This window comes from Haliaeetus albicilla, chromosome Z (assembly GCF_947461875.1).
Source record: "Haliaeetus albicilla chromosome Z, bHalAlb1.1, whole genome shotgun sequence".
Classification (NCBI taxonomy): domain Eukaryota; kingdom Metazoa; phylum Chordata; class Aves; order Accipitriformes; family Accipitridae; genus Haliaeetus; species Haliaeetus albicilla.
Window position 1 is genome coordinate 4,622,519 of NC_091516.1, and position 18,008 is coordinate 4,640,526.

An 18,008-nucleotide genomic window follows, 5' to 3' on the forward strand; every position below is an offset into this window, starting at 1 on the left:
CGTGTCGTGTCGTGTCGTGTCGTGTCGTGTCGTGTCGTGTCGTGGTTTTGGCCAAAAGCAGCTGTTGCTGCAGGACTGCCTCGGCTCGACCGACCCTCGGAGGCAGCTGGCTCTGAAAGGAAGGGTTTGCCTAGAGAAGATTGCCTCGGGCAGAGCGCAGCCTGTCTCTGCCCTTTGGCTGGTGATCTTCTGGAGAGCCCAGCTTTGAGGGTCAGTGGCTCCAGGGCCAGCTGGGTTATACTGTATGAGAGCTGCCGGCTTTTTACATCTCTTTTTTTTGATCAATCTCCTGGCTTGGGCAGCAATACCCAGGGAGCACCATTTCTAAGAAACTCATCTTGGGACTTTGTCTACCGCTTGGTGCCTTTAAAATCACAGTTTAGTTGCTTAGACTGTTTCAGCTTGTATGTATAAGTACTCGTATAGTAAACCACTCATATATCTAAATATTTGTGCATTTCTGTTGGTTGACTGATAACTGAATTTGGATTTTTGCAGGGTGGTATTCTCTGAAGGAGAGTCTCCACGATGGGGTGCTTACTGCTTCTTCCTTCCTATTAAGATGCGGTTACTTCAGCTAACGCAAAAGTTGAATTGTGTATAAGGTTTGTATCAACAGTGCGAAAAGGTCACTGCAACTAAGCCTTTACATCATCTTAGCTCTCCCTTGCTGGCAGAGGTGTAGGAGTTTATTTGGAGCAGGATTAAGTCAAATACCCTGTGGGTTGATTTTTCCAGCATGGCATATATTCATGCTGCCATCCGTGTCCTCCAGTAGCAGTACAGTGGCCATCATAAAATCTCCCCATAAGTATAACTCATGGTAAAAGACTGGGAACAGGATTGTTTCATTAAGCCTTTACTGTCTGTCACAGGAAGACTCAGGATTCCTGCTGGCTAAATGGGACCATGTATAGAGAGGAGCCTTTTCTGTTGCTGAAAGAATGAATGCCTTTCATATACTTGGAGCAATGGGATAGAGTCTTCTGTGCTCCAGCTCTGAGGTTGGTTAGCTCACGTACAAAATGTAGGAAGTCATATATATGAGTAGTCAATGCACAGTGATGCCTATACAGCTGTAAATCCACTGCTTTTGAAATTTAGCTGCAACCTATAGTTCTGTGGCATGGTGTGATAGACAGTACCAGCGTGCTTTAAGGAGAGATCGAACACCCAGAGTTCATTAATCTGTTAGCCTGCTACAACTGCACAGGGCGATGGCATTCAGAGAGAGAATCCAAGTCAGATAAGGCTGTTTAGGAATGGCAGAACATCTTCAGCTTTTAATGGGAAAAAAATCAGCTGGAGCTTGAAAGCTGTTTTATTTGAACCAGTTAGGCCTGAAGACACTTACCTCTTGGGGGAAGGGGGGGGAGGGTAGGGGGAAGAAAAGGGTATGTCGACTGCCTTCAGATATGAAGGGGCTGGTTTGTAGTTCCAGTTAGCTCTCCCTGGAATGGATGAAAAGAAAACATGTTCACCTGATTTAGCAGTTGGGTATGCAGTACCTTTTGGTGAGGAAGATTTTATCCACCTGGAAATCACATGGATGGGTTAGCGTGGGGCAAGTCAATGTAGAAATCTATGGCTACACTCTGCCAGCTGTCAGGAATGGAGCTGACGAGACAGTCTGATGTAGGACCTAGCTGTAGCTTTATCAGTTTTTGCTCAGTGGAAATTGTAGAGGTTCTAATGGAGATGATTTGTTTTGAGTGACTTGACACTATGTCCTGTATAGGACTGGCTTCTGTCTTTCCCACCAAGTCGTCTTGGGTAGAGCATCAAAGCAGTCTGAAGACATGATGAATACCTTTGCAGGATTCCTTCTCAGCTCTTCTTCAGGGCTTGTCATCTGCTAATGGTACAACCCACACCTACCTAATGATGAATGGGAGGAAAACAATTATTAAACTACTCCTGAGGGAGCTGTTTCCTATACTCATGGTATGAGGTACAGAAGCCACAAAGCAATGGAAGGGGGAGAGGCAAAGAGGAAGCAGAATTTAGAGGAACTGATCGAGCAGAGAACCAAACAGCCCTTTAAGGGTTTCAGTGCTCCAGAGTTTGCCTTACCATAATAATATGCTAGTACTAGATTATTCCCCAAGTACTGCTGCTGGATTTGGTAGATCATTGAAAGCATAGGAATGAAAGATTTCAGAAATAATAAGGTTAGTGATAACAAGCTATGAGAAAGTAGAATATTGAGGATATTAAAAAAAATTAGCTGTCATATTTGCTTGCATTTGGAAACACTGGTGGGTAATTAGGAATTTCAGGGAAAGTATCTCTATGTAAATTTTACATACGACGACTAATCTGTTCCATCTATTAATTTTACATCCAGTATATTTTCCTCTTCTTTTTTGAGCTAATTCTTTTCTCTCACTTCCAGAGAGAAACTTTGAGTTATTCTCACATGGTAATTACTTGGCAAACGTGACAGTTGTTTTGGAACAAGGATTCGTATGTTGAACCATACTCTGGCTTATAAGAAAATTTTTATATTTAATAAAACCTCTGATAAAGGCAAATTGCTGGTTTATTAATCTGGAAGATCTTTGCCAAAATTTTTCATGGTAGAAGGAAAGTAAATGAAACTCTGAAAATTGCTATGACATGTTGATTACTGGTGCAAGAAAAATCTGGATGATAATTTTTTCTCCAACAGCTCTTTTTCTCCAACAACCAAGTCTATGTTCTCAAAGCCCCGTCTTTGGCATTCATTTATTTCTGTTAATAACTAAAATAGTAAAATAACCAAAGGACATACCTGATCCAGCAGTTTCCTTGGCTGGAGGTTTGCTTTTTATAAAATCCACTGAAATTGTGAAAAGGTATCTAACACATATGTGAGAAGAACTGGGAAAAGGAAGCAACAGTCAAAAGGGACTGAAATCTTTGAGGTGGCAGTTCGGGTATGTTTCAGGGATGGTGCTTAGCAGCTTTCAGTATCTGAAGCTGAATCATCAGGCTTTATTAGACTCTAGCTAGGTTTTTCTAACATTCAAGGAACTTTAATGAGGAGACATTTGTTTATGGGTGTGAAATTTTTAATTGGAAAAGCATGAAAATAAACAGTGGGAAATAGGAGAAACAATTTAGAATTCTTTCAGAAATGTCTTGCAAGCATGGCCAGGAGATAATTTTGCAAGGCCAGGAGATAATGTGTTACTAATCTATGGACTGCTATCAGAATGATGTGCCAGAGTAGATGCTACACAACTTCTCCACGGGTTCCCCATTCTGTGGTAACAGGTAATAATAAAACAAAAAAACAATGCAGAATGCACGTGTTTGAGAGCCAAAGCAATATATTGAATGCTAGTACAAGACTAAAAAATGGAATTTTATTGTCTTCCTGAAACATTTATCTTTGCTTGCTTTCTTTGAAGGATTTAACTAAACTGACCTCTTGGCTGGATTTAAAATTACAGGCCAGATTATGCAATCTGCATACTCTGCAATTGCCTACTCTGCAATGTCTGCATCCTGCTGAGTGGCTGTAAATCCCAGTATCTCCTGTCACCTCCTCAAAGGCAGTTTGCAAGATTAAGCATATAATCTCTATTGAGAATTCTGCCATTTATCAAATGTTTGATGTCATGTTCTAAGATCTGAGCTGTTGATGAAACAAAAATTTGGGCTGTAGTGCTTTAGAAACACATTTCTTAAACATCTGTTTGCTGCCAGTACCAATTATTGAGATTGGCAATACTGATCATACAAGATACAATATTGATTGTTATTGTGTGGGGTTTGATTTTCTGCAGGGTTGCAGATGTTGCAGCATGGCTCTGCTCGGAAAAGAGCATGACAAACACACCATCATCAGGAACTGGCAACCAGAAAGTCAGCCAAGTAAGATTTTTGGCAAACAGTTTGTTCTGTCTTTCTGCCTGTGCCACCCCTGCTCCATCCCCTCCAAAGCCTGAACAAAACTGACTTTTTTATTGGAAAATATAATGAAAAAACAGTATTTTGTTTAAAACACAATTTAGATTGAAACCTTATGTACAGACAGCTAAAATTTCCTACAATCTGTTAGTTTAATGTAGAAATAGAGTTCACTGTGGTACCAATGCATGCCACCCCATCACAGGGTTTGTTTTGCAAGCTGTTGCTTCAAAATGTGCAGAAAATATTTTAAATGTCTCAAGCAAGACCAGACTTTGAGGGACATTGTATCTTTCATTATAGTAGTGTACTTGGAAAACGTAAGCCAGCCTGTGATCTGAATACAATTTCAGAACAATTACTCTGTGTAATTGTAATTATGCTGAGGGCATGCAGTCTCACCTACTGCTTTAATATCAGGAAGAAGATCACCTTTGGTAAGTCTTTCTTTTTCATGAATTCTTAATTTTCCAACCTTTCAAACTCTTAAAAATAGTTTCTCTTTTGTTGCAAAGATTAAAAAAAAATGAGAGGCCTTGTATACAATAAACTATACAGGAAGGGCTCCTCCATTCTGCTACTGTACTTGCTCAGTTATTAGCAGCAATAAGTGGGAGCACTGAGTTGCGTGGTGAAACAGGGCTTGTTTACATCATTGAAGTTGGGCTATGTGGGGTTCCTGCTCTACAGGGGAAGTAACGTGTGTGCTGCACAAGATAATGCTTTTCTGGTTTTTTTGTGGGTGTGGTGACAGAGTGTAGACTTCGTCTCATTCTGCTGACCTGTTCCATGGTTTTCCTCTGCTGTGTTTTTTTTTTTTCCAGGTAGTTGACACAAACCTAGTTTCTCTGATTTTTTTTATTTTTTTTTTTGGAAATACTTTTGTAATCCTGAAGATAAGACAGCATAAAAAAAGTAACAATTAAAGTGGCCTAAGCCTTATTGATCATATTCCTGGTGGAGGGAAGTCATTCAAGTTAAACACCGCTCCATGTATTTATTAGTCAACTTTAGTAAACTTTAGAAACTCTACCTCTAACAGCATCCTTTCACCTTCAACATTGCTTTTCCTCTAGTCTTATGTATTATTTTAGAAAGAGAAAAGAGGGCTTCAGGAAAAAAGTGGAGAAAGCTATGTAGCTGAAACTGTTATTTGTAATTTCAAAATCCCGAGTTTTTAAACAGTTTTTATTAGTCTTTTGCTTTTTAATTCTTTTCTCTCTTAAATGAAAGCTAAGGTTTTTTCCTGAAATCACAGGACTCCAGGAAGGGAACAGAAAAAAGAAGGAAGAAAAAGGACTGCAAAAGTTGTGATAGAATCTTCGGCACTTTTCCTGGCTGTAGAGTTATCATAGCCAAAACTGAAGAACTGAAGTGGGAAGAACTATGCTGTCATTTGATCACTTCATAACTTTGCAGAACACAAGTAAGATACATCCCTGTCCTCATCAGCACAGAGGCAGAGCCCTGAGTCTGTATGCATCAGAAATACCTAACAGTAATGACTCTGAGTGAACGTGAATATTCACTCTCCTAAAACTTAAGAACCGGTATACGTGTTGGCAGAACCATGCTGTCTAAGACAGTGCAAGCAAATGTACCCTAGAATCTGCATGTTACAGGGATATTCCTATGTTTCTTGTACCATACTATTTCTGTTAAAGAGAAAATTCAATTTCAGGGTAAACCACAGTGATAATTCTCATAGCTTTTAGTTTACCCAAACACAACATTTATGCAACAGGTACAGAACTATTTAAATGCTTTCTGAAATGATGCATACTCAGAACTGAATAGCTTAGTACTTTAATAAAAAAAAGTATGTTGGTCCAGAGAGAGGTGGTCTTGGATATTTTTCTTTGGGTGGGAAAGAAAACACCATTCTGAAACAAAAAGCCTGAAAACATTTCTAGTTCTTTGCATGTGGAAGAGCTTCTTTCAGAAATTGATTATTTTCCAGTCTGGAAATACTTTGTCTGGAGAAGCGGAAACAGCATGTAGCAAACAGAGTTCAGACAAAAGAAGGAAAGCCACCAGAACTCTAATAAAGAAACCTACTTGTCTGCAATAAGGAGTTTCAGAAGGCAGGCTTTGCATGTCTAGAATTTGTGAAGTACTTATTTGTACAAAACCATTTTCCCTCATTGGCTTTTTGAGTCTGATTGTGTATCATAATCCTACAGTTTCTCTGACGCCTAAAGTGGTAGGCACTCTTTACTTCTGCATGGGAAACATTTTCATCCAGAGCTGTAAACTGCCCCATTAGAAGTGTCCAGTGAGAGAAGAACTACTGGGCCCTGAGACAGTCATCATATGTATCTTTTTAGTCCTATTAATACATAAATTTTATTTGACACTGGTAATAATGGAGTTAAAATGCCTTTTTCAGCTGAGCTTATGTCACACTAGAAGGGTTCAAAGATGAACTTCTGAAGGTGACTTTTTAACAGCAGATTTGTTCTGCGAGGCATTTCCACAAAGGATTCATCAGGGTTATAATATAACTTGGACAATGTTATCAATATTTCCAAGGGAAAAAAAATACATGTATTTTTAAGTGAAAGAAGCCTAAAATATATTAGTGTGTAGAATGTGAATTTCAAAGTGAAAAAGAACCTTAATAAGTAGTTTTTACTTTTAGGTCTGATTCAGGAGTTGTTAATATATTTCCAAATACTTCTGCACGCACTAAGCTGGGGAAGGATTATGCAAAGATAACTTACTCTGAGTTTTACCTTACAATACAAAAAAAAAAAAAAAAAGAAGATTCCTCATGAAGAGAAGAACACACAGAACATATCAGTATTGAAAAATCTACAAAGAATCTACAAAGGTAATGTAAAGTTTTTCAACAATAACTGATATCAACTTATCCTAGCTAATCTATGAAGTTTATTTTATTTCAGGTTTTGTAATTTGTTTCAGGTTTTTCATTCTTCAGTGTTCCAGCTTCCTTTGCAGCTTTTCACCTTCTTTTGGTTATGAGAGTTACTGGAACCAATAGTAAACTGTATTGTAAAATTTCAGTTTTTAGTATAAGAATTAGTTTGTTGTAGTTATTGCACTTTGATTAATTCAGCTATAAGTTAGAGCTAGTAACACTGAGACAGCTTTTTAGAAGAAAAAAATAATTTTGTTGTTTTTTTAAATAACTCAGATAAGAATAGTAAGAATAATTACGTCTGACATCAGTAAGACTTTACAAAGCATATTGTTAAGGGTTGCATAATTATTTACTGGAAAATAAGGTTTCAGAGAAAACTGTAAATTGGTCTACTGTGAGGATGTTGAGTTATTCTGACTAGATGACATATATTCCTCTATCTGATTTCTCATACTGTTTGAAACAAGTCTGTCATGTGATCTCTCCATGTGGACCCTATTCCCATGCTGGACAACATTTAATGTGTTTGTCCTCACATCAGCCTTGTGGGTATGTTAACTCCGGTGAGACACTAAGTGACTCACCTGAGATAACCCAGGAAAAGTGTTACACTTGACTGTTCTTTTCTAGCTTGTTCTGCCCTGTGCCAAGTTCTTTTTGATTCCCCAGGATAAAGCTGAATAGATAGAAAAGGCTACTCGGCGTGCACTGAAAAAGTCAGAGGCATTCCATGCTGACCTGTTTTATTACTCCTCTTTCTTTTAGGAGAGAGCGAGCCATGCCCTTTGTACACCCAGCATGTTTGGACTTGGCTTGGGAAGAATTTGAGTTGCCCCCTCTAACACACAGCACAGATTGCAAGGTGAGTATCTGAGACTGCAGACAGCTGTGTGAACACGGTGATTTTGATGCAAGTGAATGTTTGAGCACTTTTACACATTGGCATTATGTTGGAAATTAGATTTCAAGTACGAGTGACCTGAAAAACTGCGGTTGTGCAACAGGTTCATTATGCTGTAGGACTTCTGCAAGGGATGTGATTGTTTGTAAATCTCTAGAACTTGATGGTTACAGGTCTCCTGGACTTACAGCTAGTGTAGTATATAAACTAGGAAACCCCCTATTTTTTAAGCTGATGCTTCTCAGAGGTGTCTTTTCTAGGCTTTACAGATAAGAACTGTCCAGCTTTAATATAAAAGTGGTGTGCTCACTCCTACATTTGAACTGTCCTGGGATACTCAAACCAGAAATAAAACTTCAGTTACACTTTCTTACTGGTACACGCTTCTTTTAAACATGCGCGAAAGTTTCATAAAATTATTTAAGTTTCTCACAAAGTTGCTAAAACAAAGTTTATTGATTATAAATTACTTTAAGTTTTTTTTCTTCTCTTGATAATACACCCTTGAGGATGATCGTGCCTCACTATTACAATGCATCAAGCCAGGGGCAGTGGAGGTGTTAATTACTTTTTTAAGTAAATATTAAATAGTTTGTACTTCACACAGGGACCATGACCTCGATACAGTAAGTTAATTAAACTTAGTAGTAGGAAAACAGGAGAATAAATCTGGATTGCAGAAGTCACTGCCAGAAATCTGTGATTAGAGTGGTTGGAAAATACATGATCCTCTTATCACACGCCTTTCTTAGTCACTGTTCTACTGAATCTTGATAAGGGCAGTTGGACTCGATGACCTTTAAAGGTCCCTTCCAGCCCAAACCATTCTATGATTCTGTGGTTCTACATGGGTATGGACATCACCTAGTACCTCCCAGTTCATCAGTGCAGCATAATTCATCACTGTTTCTACAGCTTGTCTGCAGCCTCATCCTTGAACAGTGAAAGAGAAACCAGTTCTAAGGCAGCTCTCATGATAGTGCACTCATTTTTACAGCTGTTGTGTGCTGCACAAGTTGCTCTGCCCGCTGAAACTGCATGAATCGCATCTTTCCTTCCTAGTAGGAGAAAAAATTACTCATGTGCATTTATTACTTTTTGGCAGTTTCCCCTTTAGGCTACGTATTCATTCTTGAAAACTTTTGCACTCTTCAGCAGACCTTTAGAGCATGCTCTGTGATGTCTTGGGCAGAAGCAATACAGGTGTTATTACTAGAGGAACAGAGATCCTTGCAAGGAAAGCCCATCTCTAGATGGGCTTGTAACAAGGAATATGATATGGTCCGTACAACACTTAATTTAATCTCATTTACAGGCTGAGTGATGACCTTTCAGTTACCTGATTTCACACTTTTTTTGCAAAAAAAAGTGAATGTCTTCATGTACTTTTTGGTGGTATAACTATGTCAGAAGAAAGGGGGACATTTTAACTGTCTACATTTTTCCTAAAACACATACTGCGTAACATTGTGTAACACAAAAAAACCCCACATTCAGAGCTTTTCAAAAGAGACAGGATCTTGTAATGGCAGCCTGAAGTCAACTGAAGCCGGAAGCATCACCGTTTCCAGTTCTTTGTTTGTATGCCAAGTATGCAGCTTATCTGATTCACAGTATGACTGTCCACATTTAGTCCTAAACAGTCATCCTCTGTAGTTCAAAAAATTAAACTTCTGGGCTTTTAAAAAGGAAGCAAAGTACAAAAGGGAGATACCTCGCGAAAGGACTGGATTTCTCTGGGAACTGAGCAATCATTTTTCCAGAAGATTTCTACTGAGAACAGCAGTGCTATCAAGTAGCACTTTTATGTCTCTTATTCAGATGCCTTTGTTTCACTCTTACAGCAGAAACTAGGGAATAATGTTTATCAACTTCATGTTTATTTCTTACTCTCTTGGCATTACCTACCTGTAATAGCTTTTGCCATTTTTTGTGTCTGTGCATATGAGTATAATCTGAATGAAGAAGAATACAGTTGTATTTCTTATTGGAGAAGATGAGATAAGAAATATATCATCCCTTTAATGCTACTTTTATATAATATTTTTTTCCTTATCACTATTCTGCTTACATAGACCTAGAGGGAGAATACTGTCTGTAGAATACTATCAGGTTGTGAACTACAGGCACAGAAAACTGGCTTGTAGGAAACATGCATTAAGTTCTTCACAGTGTCTCTGAGCTGGCAGCTTTACTGTCAGTAGGAATTGATCAGAGAGCAGGCAGGAACGTGCCTGGGATAATACTAAACGGTAGTGTGCAATTCACTGTCCTGTTAGGAATGGTCGACTCTAGCCCAGAGTCCATGGACTTCTGGCATGGATGAACTGGGACTTGAGTGGAGGTTTGGGTCTGTATCTGGAAGGCAGTGCAGACATACCCAGAACAAGCCATGTTTATGTAAAACACAACAAACGAGGAATATGCAAATCAGGCTTAAAGCAAAACAGGAAACATTTCTCCAATGCAAAATTAACTTTTTGTATGATAATGACAAGTCATTAGTTTCCTTTCACAGAAAACAGTAACCTGCCCTGGGGTACAACTCTGCAGGAAAGAAAACCTCCTCTTTATAGGTTCTGCCTCATTATCCCTAGGCAATTTACTGCCGATGCCAACGAACTGACTTGCCAGCATGCTGGAATCACTGACGGCAGAGAGAGTAGATGGGTGGTGGCAGCTATTTTATTTTGGGGAAGAAGGTGATCTCTGCTCAGCTTGGAGATAAATTGAGTTTTATCACAGTCTATCTTCCACTAAACATATTTTTAAATCGCAGTCTCTGTTTTCAAATCCATAAGCGCTGTTAAACTAACAAGGAGAAAGGTGCACATATCTGCAACAATTCAGTGGTGGGTTAAACTCGTGTATAACAGAAATCACTGATATATATTAAGAAAAAGCTTTCCCTTTTAAAGGCAACCAAGAGTAACATCCATCTTAAAATCATACAGAATTTGCCCTTCTCTGACTTCTCACCAATTCTTGTTATAAATATTTATTATTAGAAAATTATTAACTAGAAAAGAAAATTGGATTTGTTTTGACTTCTTTGTTCTTTCTGCTGCACTTTACATGGGGCACATTTATGCACTCCGGCTAGGCGAGTGGATGTCTGAACCTCAGTTCTGTCTAATGAGCTAGAGGAATATCCTACTCCTGGCATGCCATCTAGTTTCCTCTGTATTTATGACTAGAAATCTTCTCAAGGGTAGAGCCAGCCCTCTTAGGGGAGCATGATCTCCCCCCTGATACTCAGTGTAAATTGTGACTCTCCTGAATTCCAACTCTGAACAACAGAGGCGCAGTGCCTGGCAGCAAATATCTCTGCAGCCAGGCTGTGTTTGGATACCAGACACCAGCAGGCTAGGAGCTGAGGCCCTTGTAGCTGGTCCATGCTAAGTAGGCGCTGTGAACACACTTTCGTATGGTAGTTCCCTTGTTCGTGTTTGACTTTGAGGCTGCAGAGAAACTCCTGGGACTACAATGTCTGGTACTATTTTAAACACAGCTAAGAATCTGGTAGCATTCCTCTATTGCAATAAATAACTTTCTTGTAGTTTTTTGTGTGTAGTCTCCAAGCAGTTCTAGATTCCTACTGTGTTTTATTGTCGCATTGGACACTTACATATTTAGTCCCTTTATCTTTTCATTTTAAAGCCATCTTCTTTCAAAAATAGATGAGCAGCCTATGCTTGTTTTCCTTTTTCCGAGCTTACTATTTCTTCTTTTAGGTAGGACATATCTAAAAGTGAATTTTCTAGTTGTTCTTAAATGTGCTAAAATTATCTATATAGAGTGTAATATGGTTGCACTCTATATAGTGCAATAATGTTTTGGTGTAAAAAGCTCAAAAAGTGCAACATGACTTTATAGTGCATTATATAGAGCACTGAATACTTTTATGAAGGCAACAGCATTCACTCATTGCTGAGACAAGCTAGTTTTGAACTGCTGACTTGTAAGATAAAAGGAGAGGTGATCATTCTCTGGAGACACCTAAACAACTGTGTAGTTTTAAATGTAAAAAGTTTTCATTGATCCTTGCTAGAAGATATGGAATGTTTGGTTGTTTTGGGAGATCTTGGTTTTTTGAGTGGAGGTGACAGGAGTCAGGTGAGACTGGTTGTGGTAAATCGTATGTTTAGTGAAATGTCACAGTCATTACATCAATGTTCCTAATAACTGAATTTTACTGATAGTATTGAACTGCTGAAATATTGGTTTCCTCTGACTTGCATTATATTGTTCTGCTGACTATTGCATAAAAAATTAAAGCTGTAATACAGTGTACAAGACATACTAAAAATGAGCACTTTATTGTGTGGGTGGTTTAAAAGGACGTGTGGAGAGTTTATGGTCAAAACAGAGGGGAAAGGCTAGAATAAGAAATGAGCTGTGTGTTTTTATAGGGGCCTTTTATTCCTAGATTTGAGTGGCATTTCAATATTGATTACTTCCACAGTCACCTCTAATAAAGAAACAGAACTGGCACTTAAGCTTACAGAGAATTTCAAAGAAGCATCAGAAATACCATGGTCGTGAAGAACTAGTACAACCACAAAGAAACAAAATAAACTTTAAAGAGAGTGTTTTGAACAGAAGTTTGAAAAGGAGAAGGATTTTCAGCTGTCATCAGTGTGTGTCAGACCCCTGCTTCTTCCTCAGTCAAGAGAAATGGACATTGTAAGTATGCAGGATTGCATCTAACAATGTCTCACTTCCTCTTGATAGCAAGCTGGAAAATGATGAATGTTGGTCATGTGACTAGATCAAGAAGTGTAAATGTTTTAACACTTTTTTTTCTGTTATTTCTGATAACACTTACATTAACTCAACTTTTCAAATCATTATTCATCTCTGTAATGCCTATTATAATAGTAGGTTGGATGGTGACACTGGTCTTCAAAGTCTGAGAGGATGCTGAATAATGAATGTTGGCAAAGAGTTCTTTTGTTGCAATCAACAGAAAATGAGGAGATGGCCTTAGAAAAACCAATGTCTTGGCTCTTCCCTGTGAAAATTGAAATGTGTTATTTCAAACATTTGAATGCAAAAGTTAATCCTGGCATATCTGCCTAAAAGCTACTGAGGACATCCCTGTAATCTGGTAACTACCAAAGCAAAGCATTAGTGTTCTGGGTTTGTGTGGTGGGGTTTTGGTAGTGGCGGGGGAGGGGGCTGCAGGGGTGGCTCCTGTGAGAAGCTGCTGGAAGCTCCCCCGGCTCCAAGTCGGACCCGACTCTGGCCCAGGCTGAGCCCATCAGGGACGGTGGTAGCGCCTCTGGGAGAACAGAGTTAAGAGGGGAAACCTGCAGCGGGGGAGGAGAGTGGGGTGTGAGAGGAACAGGAGATTGGAAGGTGAGAGGAACCCCTCTGCAGATACCGAGGTCAGTGAAGAAGGAGGGGAGGAGGAGCGGGGGAGGAGGGGATGCCCCTGCAGCCCATGGTGAGATGGCAGGCTGTCCCCCCCAGCCCATGGAGGGGAGCGGGGGAGCAGATGCCCACCTGCAGCCCATGAAGGAGCCCACACCAGAGCAGGGGGATGCCCCCAAAGATGGCCGTGACTCCATGGGAGAGCCCGTGCTGGAGCAGTCTGTGGCTGAAGGACTGCGGCCCGTGGAAAGGACTCACGTTGGAGAAGTTCATGAAGAACTGTCTCCCGTGGGAGGGACCCCACGGTGGAGCAGGGGACGAGTGAGGAGTCCTCCCCCTGAGGAGGAAGGAGCAGCAGAGACAACGTGTGACGAACTGACCACAACCTCCATTCCCCGTCCCCCTGCGCTGCCGGGGGGAGGAGGGAGAGAGGACCGGGAGTGGGGTTGAGGCAGGAAGGAGGGTGGGGTGGGGGAAGGTGTTCTAAGGTTTGGTTTTACTTCTCATTATCCTTGTTTTGATTTGATTGATAGTAAATTAAATTGATTTTGTTTTTTCCCCAAGTTGAGTCTGTCTTTTGCCCATGACCGTAACTGATGAGTGATCCCTCCCTGTCCTTGTCTCGACCCACAAGCTTTTCTTTATATTTTCTCCTCCTTATCCCACCAGGCAGGAGAAGCAACTGAGTGGCTTTGTGGTGCTTTGTTGCCAGCTGGGCTTAAACCACAACAATTAGTTATCTAATTGTAGTTGGTAATTCCAGAGTTCTAGTGATGGTGATAAATACACTGTGAAAAAAATTCAGCACAGGAACTTTTGAGAGCTTTCATCTGTTTTAAAGAGGGAAAAAAAAAAATGCAAGTGTGCATCAGGTCCTAAGACTGTTTGGCAACCACCTTAAATATCTTTAGGTGCTAGATGCTTCATGTTGTAGACAGCATCTAGCAAAACCAGTGGGAAAGCCAGGGAAACCACTTTTGTGAAAAAAGTGGTTGTTTGTCTCGCTATTTCTTTGCATGCCTTTCCCTGCCTGTAAAGTCAGCACCTACTTATTTCTGGGTTTTTTTCCCTTGCTGTACCTACCCAAACCTCCATAAATTCAGTGTTTTCTGCATTTCCCTTCATGGTGAGACAAGCTGGGACTTGAGAAAGTTATACCTCAGAGTAAGACTTGTGTCCTTTTTTTCCTGTCTTTGCTTGCAGCAAGCTCTCTCTCTCTTTATAATCCCAATGTTGTTCTAGATTTTGTCTTGATTGTTTATTTTGTTGGAGCAAGGAATTCATGTACTCCTGCACATGAAAATCTGCTCACCTGTCATTATGCTGAATTTAGAATGGCCTGTTCAGTGCTACAGTCAGCAGTTTGCTTATGTTTTTATGCTTGTAGTATGTCATTATTTGTATCTTCTCAGGGCTCACACTTCTCTCCCTCAACAAGGGATTGTCTTTTCTCTTCCCTGTCCCTCAGGCTTGTCCTGACACTCTTCAGAGCTTTGCCCTTTTAACAGACTCCCTTCTGTCCCAGGTCCAAGCATGAAGACAATGCTTTTATTTTTGTACCTATTTGGCATTGTTTGTGAATATTTTTTCTTTGTTTTGGTAGCTATGCTTGTACTGACACTTCAGAATATATTGATTTGCTTAAGGAAGAAGGTAAAGCAAATCTGCCTTTGTCTCTCTTAATATGGTACTTAAAGTACATAACCAGATATTGCAAGGTCATTCTCAAGGGAAGAGTTATTGATACCAACATCCCAACTAAATTGCCCTTTCTACGTTTATAGTTAGGACAGATGTAGAGAACTATCTGTCCTAGGGACTGACCCTGACCTAAACTAGTTGATGAATGAGAAATTGTGAAACGACATCCTCTCAATATGCAGAGTGAGATAAAATCCCCATGTTGGTGCAGCACTGAGATGGGACTTGCTCTTTCACCATGACAGGCTCCAGCCCCATCCCTCGCTCCCCACCCCCTCTGCAATAGCTCTTACATTTGTCACAGCATAATTAAAGATTAATTGGGCCAAAGAGACAGACTGAAAAGGAGCATGAATCTGTGGCCGTGGGGTCAGAGCACTTGCTGGCGAGTGACTGGAAACACTCTAAATCCCATTTAGGTAGTTTGTTCAGTAACCGTTCTTGAAACAGCACTGGGAATCCAATTTTCATTTTGTATTTCAGATTTTCCTTTCAGCATGAAAGTCTCATCCAGTAGGTAGCAAGTCATGTTTTTCCTGTAGCGAAAACATTTTTCAGCCCTGTGGCGGGAAGCAGAAGAAGCCCTAGCAGCTGGGGAAAGGGCCAAGCCCCAGCCCTGAGGTGTTCATGGCAATCTTAGTAACTCCAGCACCTCCGAGTACAGATTTGAAAATGAGCATTTCCCCACAGGTCAGAAAGCAGAAGACAAATGAAGTATGAAGCCGTAGGGGTGGTGCCCTCTTCTTCCCTCCCCACGTGAGGCCCCTCATGTCCTGCCTGGTACCTGTGTGTGCAGGGCCCAGAGGGCACCAGCAGGTTCTGCCTGGCCCCCCGGCCTCCCCCAGCCTGCCCATGCCCCCCTTTTCCACCCAGACCAGGCTGCCGGTCCCTGCCTCGGCCATGTTTTCGGTGTGCCTGTCTCAGGTCCTGCCTGCAAGGTGGAGGTTCGGTGCCTGTGGCAGCTTGCTTGTCATCCAGCTCCTCTTGCTCCTGACGAGACTGCCTGGAGGATCCCAGGGCTGCCGATGGGCGCTGCGACCAGATGTCTGCCTCTTTAGGTACGTCTTTATTTCTCATTTTGAGGAGATGGCCAGTCTGGGCGGAGGGGTATTTCTGTGGTGGAGCCCACGAAGATGCAGAGGTGCGAGAGGCCAGGCAGGGGCCACCAAGGCAGGCAGTGCGAGCAGGCAACAGTGCTGGTTGTGTGCTAGGCCCTGCTCCAGTCATTACATGAGCATTTCATCTAATGACAGCTTAATTAATAACAGACCTTGGAGCAAAGACCAGGAAAAGGGCCTTGTGAAGTTAAATCCCTTTCATGTTACTGCCAGCCCCGGAAACCCAGTTACTGAGCAGGGACTCTCGGCGGCGGTGGGGCGGCCTCGCCAGGAAGGTAAGACAGGCTGCTCAGGGCATCCCCCTGGGCGAGGGGACGCCTCACAGAGGGCACTTCCAACAGCAGCCCTTTCTCTCCCGCTTACGGGAGCACCCTGCCCACGGATTGTTAACTCTGGGACTCACTGCAGGGCTGTTCCTTGGCTGTCCTGTGTGGAGCTAGAGTTAGGGGACTGGGTCCCCCCTCAGGTAGGGAGCTGGTTCCTAGCAGTGCTAAAAAAACCACCCTGAAACACAGAGGCACATGCATGGATTGTAGTGCAGTCTGGCAGGGGAAGCTGAGCACCTCAGTCCCGTTAAAACGAACACGTGATGTACAGAGCTAGCCCTTTTGAGGGACACCCATCAAAGGCACAGCCTGTGGCGCCCCGTGACATCTGTGTGTCTCCAAGGTAAGGTGCCAGCTAAATGGTGTTTTCAGGCTGAGTAGGCAATTCCTCTCCAAACGACTAAATGAAGGACCTCTCTTCCCTGGATCTATCCCATGTTCATACTAGCTGTCGTTTGATTGTTACACACCTCCTAGGGGTTACATTTTCTCTAAAGGACTCACATAATAATCTATTCAAAAACAGTAATCCTTCATTGCCTCAAGACAGGCAAACTCTTTTGTTACTGTCATTGTGAATCTCTTCAAAACTGAAGCGCTTTTACGTAGTTCAGTCTTTAAATGTCCTCTTTTATCCTAATTCAGGAAAGTCCAGATTTGTAACAGTCCTGGATTTTAGTATTTCATTTTATCTAAAGAAAAAAAGTCCAAGGAGAAATATGGTAGTTTTTACTCCTTTAGTTATGATTTTGTTTTCTGAAGTAGAGCAGTGAATTCTTGCTAACATATAACTGAATGAAGTAAAATCATCCTATCTGTAATTTTAATGTTTTAGCAATTCTTGAAGTAAAAATACACCTGTATGTACAATTTTGCTCACGCACTACTTTTAAGCCTCAGCAAGAACTGCTCACGCTGTACAATAGTCAGCATTTTGCCTATATATTTATGCATGCAATTTGTCATCAGTTTGTGCCTCTTTAGGGCTTGGCAATGATTTCTTAAATGGTCTCTTCTAGTTGCAGTGTTCCTTTCAAAAATTACTTTTCTTTCCTGAGGCTCCTTGGTAAAAGACAGAAGTAGGCATAGTGGCAGAAGTATATAGACTAAAGCAGATGGCATTTCAGTTTCGGAGAGTATAATGAAGCTTGCAGACGATGTTAACTGTCCTGTAACTCACTGCATTTCTTGCACTGTGTTGAAAATCAACCAGGAGGAAGGATTTTCACATAATTTAAGAAGGTATCAGTAAAATAACATACAAAGTTGTGAAACTTGGAGAGGTCAATAAATTATCTAATGTAAGGACTTTGGCTGACTGATGCTTTTGAAGATGTCCAGTCGTTTCCAATGACCATGTTTAAAATTCTCATGTAACTCAAGAGACCATAAGTAATTCCAAGTACTGAAACATCAAGGTACAGAGAAGACTTGAACTGACTCATCTACACCCCCCTTAATCACTTCCTTTGGGAACTGTCAATAGCATGATTAAATCAGTTTTGACCAATATATCATGGTCATTTGAGGATAGATTTCTCCACCATTGAGGTGGTGAAATAGCTTTTTTTGTGGCAAAAATTTAAATGCCTTTCCAGATCACAGGGTAATTTGAATGGGTTTTTTAATGATCTCTAGCATACGTTCGAGACTCTTCTATTTCACCAGAGAAAGCTGCTTATGTGCTACTGTGACAGAGTAAATAATGCTGGTAAACCAATCAACTGTATTTTTAGGGATGAACAGAATGGTATTAGAACTGAGATTCCAATTTCTGGAACGGGCATCAGAGAATATTAATATAA

General features: G+C 40.9%; 1 long non-coding RNA gene across 1 annotated transcript; it reads left to right on the forward strand.

The window, feature by feature from the left end:
* The first annotated feature begins 510 nt into the window (after positions 1 to 510).
* Positions 511 to 13,728, forward strand: LOC138683748 (uncharacterized). The gene is made up of 4 exons (XR_011323177.1): positions 511 to 605; positions 5,156 to 5,323; positions 7,547 to 7,643; positions 12,148 to 13,728. It is a non-coding gene; the product is annotated as an uncharacterized lncRNA (long non-coding RNA).
* Positions 13,729 to 18,008: the final 4,280 nt, after the last annotated feature.